Genomic DNA, 7,930 nt, shown 5'->3' with positions numbered 1-7,930 from the left:
GAAACCTCCTCCCAAAACCATATATATTTTTGAAAATAAACAAATACAACTATCCCTAAAAGAGAGACCAATGGATACAGTACAACAGCCAGGCTACATCTACATCTGTGAGAACTCAGCATCTCATGAAGCGGGTAAGATACAAGCCGCAGCCCAGCAGGACCCAAGCGTTCCCCCCACCCTAGCCCACCGGCGGGAGGTGGGGAGTCAGAGCAGGGAGGGAATGAAAGCACAGGACTGCTAAATAACCAGCCCTAGTAATCTGCACCGGGATCGCAGACACACATTGCACAGTGTGCTGGATATTAGGGAAATGGAAAAGTAAATCTGCAAGCAGGTCCTCACAGCCAGCTCCCCTGGGACAAAAGAAAAGTGAGTGCTTTTTGAAAGTCTTAAAGGGACAGGGGCCTCACAGCTGGATGGAATTGTCCCAGCACACTCAGCCCAGCAGGCTGGGAAACTGAGGAACTCCAGGCGCCCCAGCCCCCTGGGAGGCAGTGCAGCCCTAAAACCCCTCAGGGTGATAAACAGCCTGCCGTTCATTCCCCCTCTGGTGCAGCCCCACTACAGCAGCTGAGCAGCCTGAGAATGGGGTGCCATTCTCACAGGAGAGCACACCTGGTGCACCTGCCTCTCCCCACAGGACTCTGGGCTACCCCAAGGGCTGCTCCCAGTGTGTGGGGAACCAACACAGGCAGCAGAGAGGGGCAGGGCAATCAGCAAGCAGGAAGAGACTTTGTTCTCTCAGCTGACACACGCACCACCTGCCTATGACTACCTCTATCACCATGAAAAGGCAGAAGAATTTGATCCAGTCCAGAATCACCCAGACAACCCCCGAGAAAGGAGGGCCTCGGGAGACAGATATAACCAATCTTTATGAAAAAGAATTCAAAATAAAGGTCATAACCATGCTGATGGACCTGCAGAGAAATATGCAAGAGCTAAAGGACCAAGTTCGGAGAGAGAATACAGAAATAAAACAATCTCTGGAAGGATGTAAGAGCAGTCTAGATGAGGTGCAAGAGACCGTTAATGGACTAGAAATCAGAGAACAGGAATACAGAGAAGCTAAGGCAGAGAGAGATAAAAGGATCTCTAGGAATGAAACAATATTAAGAGAACTGTGTGACCAATCCAAATAGAACAATATTCGTATTATAGGGGTACCAGAAGAAGAAGAGAGAGAAAAAGGGATAGAAAGTGTCTTTGAAGAAATAATTGCTGAAAACTTCCCCAAACTGGGAGGGGAAATAGTCTCTCAGACCATGAAAACCCACAGATCTCCCAACACAAGGGACCCAAGGAGGACAACACCAAGACATATAATAATTAAAATGGCAAAGATCAAAGACAAAGACAGAGTATTAAAGGCAGCAAGAGAGAGAAAAAAGATCACCTATAAAGGAAAACTCACCAGGCTACCATCAGGCTTCTCAGCAGAAACCTTACAAGCCAGAAGAGAATGGCATGATATATTTAATGCAATGAAACAGAAGGGCCTTGAACCAAGAATACTGTATCCAGCACAATTATCACTTAAATATGAAAGAGGGATTAAACAATTCCCAGACAAGCAAAAGTTGAGGGGATTTGCCCCCCACAAACCACCTCTACAAGATATTTTAAAGGGACTGCTCTAGATGGAAGCACTCCTAAGGCTAAATAGATGTCACCAGAGAAAATAAAATCACACCAAAGAAAGCAGACCAATCAAATACTAACAAAAGGCAAAAAAACAAAATCAACTATTCACAAAAGCAGTCAAAGGAAACACAGAAGAGTACAGAAAAAAATACGTAACATATAAAGAGTGGTGGAGGAGGAATAAGAAGGGAGAGAAAAAGAATCATCAGACTGTGTTTATAATAGCTTAATAAGCAAGTTAAGATAGAGGGTTACACAGTAAAGAAGCTACCCTTGAACCTTTGGTAACCACAAATCCAAAGCCTGCAATGGCAATAAGTACATATCTTTCAATAATCACCCTAAATGTAAATTGACTAAATGCACCAATCAAAAGGAACAGAGTAATAGAATGGATAAAAAGCAAGACCCACCTATATGCTGCTTACCAGAGACTCACCTCAAACACAAAGACATACAGAGACTAAAAGTCAAGGGATGGAAAAAGATATTTCATGCAAACAACAGGGAGGAAAAAGCAGATGTTGCAGTACTTATATCAGACAAAATAGACTTCAAAACAAAGAAAGTAACAAGAGATAAAGAAGGACATTACATAATGATAGAGGGGTCAGTCCAACAAAAGGATATAACCATTATAAATATATACGCACCCAATACAGGAGCACTGACATATGTGAAAGAAATACTAATAGAATTAAAGGAGGAAATAGAATGCAATGCATTCATTTTAGGAGACTTCAACCGCCCACTCACTCCAAAAGACAGATCCACAAGACAGAAAATAGGTAAGGACACAGAGGCACTGAACAACACACTAGAACAGATGGACCTAACAGACATGTACAGAACTCTACACCCAAAAGCAGCAGGATACACATTCTTCTCAAGTGCACATGGAAAATTCTACAAATAGACCAATACTAGGCCACAAAAAGAGCCTCAGTAAATTCAAATAGATTGAAATTCTACCAACCAACTTCTCAGACCACAAAGGTATAAAACTAGAATTGTATAAAGAAAACAAAAAGGCTCACAAACACATGGAGGCTTAACAACATGCTCCTAAATAATCAATGGATCAATGACCAAATTCAAATAGAGATCAAGCAATATATGGAGACAAATGACAACAACAGCACAAAGCCCCAACTTCTGTGGGATGCAGCAAAGGCAGTTATAAGAGGAAAGTATATAGCAACCTAGGCCTATTTAAAGAAGGAAGAACAATCCCAAATGAATAGTCCAAAGTCACAGTTATTGAAACTGGAAAAAGAAGAACAAATGAGGCCCAAAGTCAGCAGAAGGAGGAACATAATAAAGATCAGAGAAGAAATAAATAAAATTGAGAAGAATAAAACAATAGAAAAAATCAATGAAACCAAGAGCTGGTTCTTTGAGAAAATAAACAAAATAGATAAACCCCTAGCCAGACTTATTAAGAGAAAAAGAGAATCTACACACATCAGCAGAATCAGAAACGAGAAAGGAAAAATCACAATGGACCCCACAGAAATACAAAGAATTATTAGAGAATACTATGAAAATCTATATGCTAACAAGCTGTGAAACCTAGAATAAATGGACAACTTCCTAGAAAAATACAACCTTTCAAGACTGACCAAGGAAAAAACACAAAATCTCAACAGACCAATTACCAGCAATGAAATTGAATCGGTAATCAAAAAACTACCCAAGAACAAAACCCACGGGCCAGATGGATTCACCTCTGAAATTTGTCAGACATATAGAGAAGACATAATACTCATTCTCCTTAAAGTTTTCCAAATAATAGAAGAGGAATGAATACTTCCAAACTCATTCTATGAAGCCAGCATCACTCTAATACTAAAACCAGGCAAAGACACCACAAAAAAAGAAAATTACACACCAACATCCCTGATGAACATAGATGCAAAAATACTCAACAAAATATTAGCAAACCAAAGTCAAAAATACATCAAGAGGATCATACACCATGATCAAGTGGGATTCATCTCAGGGATGCAAGGATGGTACAACATTCGAAAATCCATCAACATCATCCACTACATCAACAAAAAGGACAAAAACCACATGATCATCTCCATAGACGCTGAAAAAGCATTTGACAATATTGAACATCTATTCATGATAAAAACTCTCAACAAAATGGGTACAGAGGGCAAGTACCTCAACATAATAAAGGCCATATATGACAAACCCACAGGCAACATCATACTTAACAGCAAGAAGCTGAAAGCTTTTCCTCTAAGATCGGGAACAAGACAGGGATGCCCACACTTCCCACTGTTATTCAACATAGTTCTGGAGGTCATAGCCATGGCAATCAGACAAAACAAAGAAATAGAAGGCATCCAGATTGGTAAAGAAGAAGTTAAACAGTCATTATTTGCAGATGACATGATATTGTACATAAAAAACCCTAAAGACTCCACTCCAAACTACCAGAACAAATATCTGAATTCAGCAAAGTTGCAGGGTACAAAATTAACACACAGAAATCTGTGGCATTCCTATACACTACCGATGAACTAGCAGAAACAGCAATCAGAAAAACAATTCCATTCACAATTGCATCAAAAAGAATAAAATACCTAGGAATAAACCTAACCAAGGAACTGAAATACCTATACCCTGAAAACTACAAGATACTTTTAAGAGAAATTAAAGAGGACACTAACAAATGGAAACTCATCCCATGCTCTTGGCTAGGAAGAATTAATATCGTCACAATGGCCATCCTGCCTAAAGCAATCTACAGAGTCAATGCAATCCCTATCAAAATACCAACAGCATTCTTCAATGAACTGGAACAAATAGTTTTAAAATTTATATGGAACCACAAAAGACCCCGAATAGCCAAAGCAATCCTGAGAAGGAAGAATAAAGCAAGGGGGATCTCGCTTCCCAACTTCAAGCTCTACTATAAAGCCACAGTAATTAAGACAATTTGGTACTGGCATAAGAACAGACCCACAGACCAGGGAACAGAATAGAAAGTCCAGACATTAACCCAAATATATAAGGTCAATTAATATACAATAAAGGAGTCATGGACATACAATGGAGAAATGACAGCCTCTTCAACAGCTGGTGTTGGCAAAACTGGACAGCTACATGTAAGAGAATGAAACTGGATCATTGTCCAACCCCACAAACAAAAGTAAATTCGAAATGAATTAAAGACCTGAATGCAAGTCATGAAACCATAAAACTCTTAGAAAAAAACATAGGCAAAAATCTCTTGGACATAAACATGAGCAACTTCTTCATGAACATATCTCCCCGGGCAAGGGAAACAAAAGCAAAAATGAACAAGTGGGACTCTATCAAGCTGAAAAGCTTCGTTACAGCAAAGGACACCACCAATAGAACAAAAAAGCAACCTACAGTATGGGAGAATATATTCATAAATGACAGATCCGATAAAGGGTTGACATTCAAAATACATAAAGAGCTCACACACCTCAACAAGCAAAAAGCAAATAATCCAATTAAAAAATGGGCACAGGATCTGAACAGACACTTCTCCAGAGAAGAAATTCAGATGGCCAATAGACACATGAAAAGATGCTCCACATCACTAATCATCAGAGAAATGCAAATTAAAACCACAATGAGATATCACTTCACACCAGTAAGGATTGCCACCATCCAAAAGACAAACAACAACAAATGTTGGTGAGGTTGTGGAGAAAGGGGAACCCTCCTGCACTGCTGGTGGGAATGTAAACTAGTTCAACCAATGTGGAAAGCAGTATAGAGATTCCTCAAAAAACTCAAAATAGACATACCATTTGACCCAGGAATTCCACTCCTAGGAATTTACCCTAAGAACACAGCAGCCCAGTTTGAAAAAGACAGACGCACCCCTATGTTTATCGCAGCACTATTTACAATAGCCAAGAAATGGAAGCAACCTAAGTGTCCATCAGTAGATGAATGGATAAAGAAGATGTGCTATATATACACAATGGAATATTATTCAGCCATAAGAAGAAAACAAATCCTACCATTTGCAACAACATGGATGGAGCTAGAGGGTATTATGCTCAGTGAAATAAGCCAGGCAGAGAAAGTATCAAATGATTTCACTCATCTGGAGTATAAGAACAAAGAAAAAAACTGAAGGAGCAAAACAACAGCAGACTTACAGAACCCAAGAATAGACTAACAGCTACCAAAGGAAAAGGGACTGGGGAGGATGGGTGGGAAGGGAAGAATAAGAGGGGGGGAAGAAAGGGGCACCATGATTAGCATGTATAATATGGGGGGGCATGGGGAGGGCTGTATAACACAGAGAAGACAAGTAGTGATTGTACAGCATCTTACTACGTTGATGGACAGTGACTGTAATGGGGGGAGTCTAGTAAACATAATGTTCCTCATGTAGTTGTAGATTAATGATACCAAAATAAAAAATAAATAAAATATAAGAAAAAAAACTATACAGAACAAAAAGGAAAACAAAAATTCCTGCAGCTCATACTAAGATAAAGAACAAAAATCCTACAATCTTCAATTTACAAGGAAGTTGGGAAAAGTACAGTGGAGACCATCCAGAATCCCTGCAAGTGTGAGAAATCACAGAATCTGCTTTAAAAAGTAGCAAATTTGAAGGGTCTTAAGGTTGGTAGAATCTGACAACATCAACAAGGGTTCATTCCCAGAAGGAAGTCACCCAACCCTTGGTGGGAACAACTGAGAGCTGGTCTGAACCTGGCAAATCAGCAGTGGCAACCAGAGTCAAAACATATGGACTTAAGAAAGACAAATATCACATGACTTCACTTATTTGTGGAATATAAAAACAAAACAAAACAAAATGAACAAAATAGCAGTAGACTCATAGACACTGAAAAATGACTGGTGTTACCAGTGGGGAGGGGTTGGGGTGGGAAGAATGAGGGAGATAAAAGGCCACAAAAATTCTCAGTCATACTATAAGTTGGTCATAGGGATGAAACTGCAGCATGGAGAATATAGCCAATGATTCTGTGACATCTTCCTGTGTTGACAGTAACTGCACTAGTGGGATCAAGGATTTACTAGTATGAGTAACTGTTGAACCATTGTGTTGTACACTTGAAACCAATATAAGCTTGTAAATCAACTATACTTGAATAAAAAATAAATAAATAAAAATAAGGGCTTGGAAAATTCATAGGAAAAATGATAGCAGCCTTGGGAAAGTGCCACTCTTAAGGAGAAAGAGGCACTTTGGAAAGTAAATGCACTGTTCCTTAGAGACAGCAGCCAGTGGTAAATGGAAGAAAGAAAAGAAGTAACTGTTAATAAGCATCCTACTCAGAAAAAGAGTAGGAGAGTAAGAACTGTGACTATAAAAAAAAACCACAAGAATTAAGAAAACTGATCTTTATTATAGCATCAGAAGAGGGAGTGCTTGAGCTGAAAACCAAGAAAGGCTCTCAATATCCTCACCATTCTCTGAAAAGTCCATCTGTTAAAAGCTGACCCAGAAAAATCCAAAATATTCCAACATGAATAACAACAACAACAAAATTCAGTATCCATACAAAGTTACCATAAGAAAAACACACACTCATACAGAAATAATCAACAGTTTTGAGAGATGAAAGCATACCAGAAAAAAATGCTGTCCCAAAGCAGAAACCAAGACTAAACACACTAGGTATGTAAATACAGTGGACCCTGTGGTGTGCTCCCCGGATATTCAAGACTGAAGCACTCATAGCCTAAGTTGCTGGAATGCTGGTGTCTGAGTCCTCTGGGAATTTCCTTTAGCCAAAGAAAACTCCCTCAGCCATGGTCAAATCCTCTCCTCAAGGTCCACCTGCATCTAATGTCTGACTGGCCATCCCAACTTCAAAGCTCCTCATGGGATGGGCTGAGACCTTTGTTGTGACTGCTCAGGGTCTGTAGTATACTGGAGCTGTGGTACCTATTGGCCTGGAAGAGTCAATGTTAACATTTTTAGGAATTTTACAAGCAAGCTGTTAAACATAACCATTACTAAAACTTCAATTATACAAACTCAAAATTAAATAAATCATATTCAAAACAATGTAATAAATACTCAATACTCATTAATTCCTAATTATTTACTACATTTATTATTACCTATGCTCCTGAGGTTGTATTTATTGTTTCTCTATGGGTGTTGCTATGCATTTCTTCCCATAACCATGTTCAGTAATGCCATGTTGATAGCTTAAAATTGACCATGATGGAAATATTTACATGCTGGAAGATGTTAAAAATCAGGGCTTTCTTTTCTTCCTGAGAATTGGTTGTTAAA

Source organism: Manis pentadactyla, chromosome 10 (assembly GCF_030020395.1).
Source record: "Manis pentadactyla isolate mManPen7 chromosome 10, mManPen7.hap1, whole genome shotgun sequence".
Lineage (NCBI taxonomy): Eukaryota > Metazoa > Chordata > Mammalia > Pholidota > Manidae > Manis > Manis pentadactyla.
Note: the sequence above shows the minus strand (reverse complement) of the source record.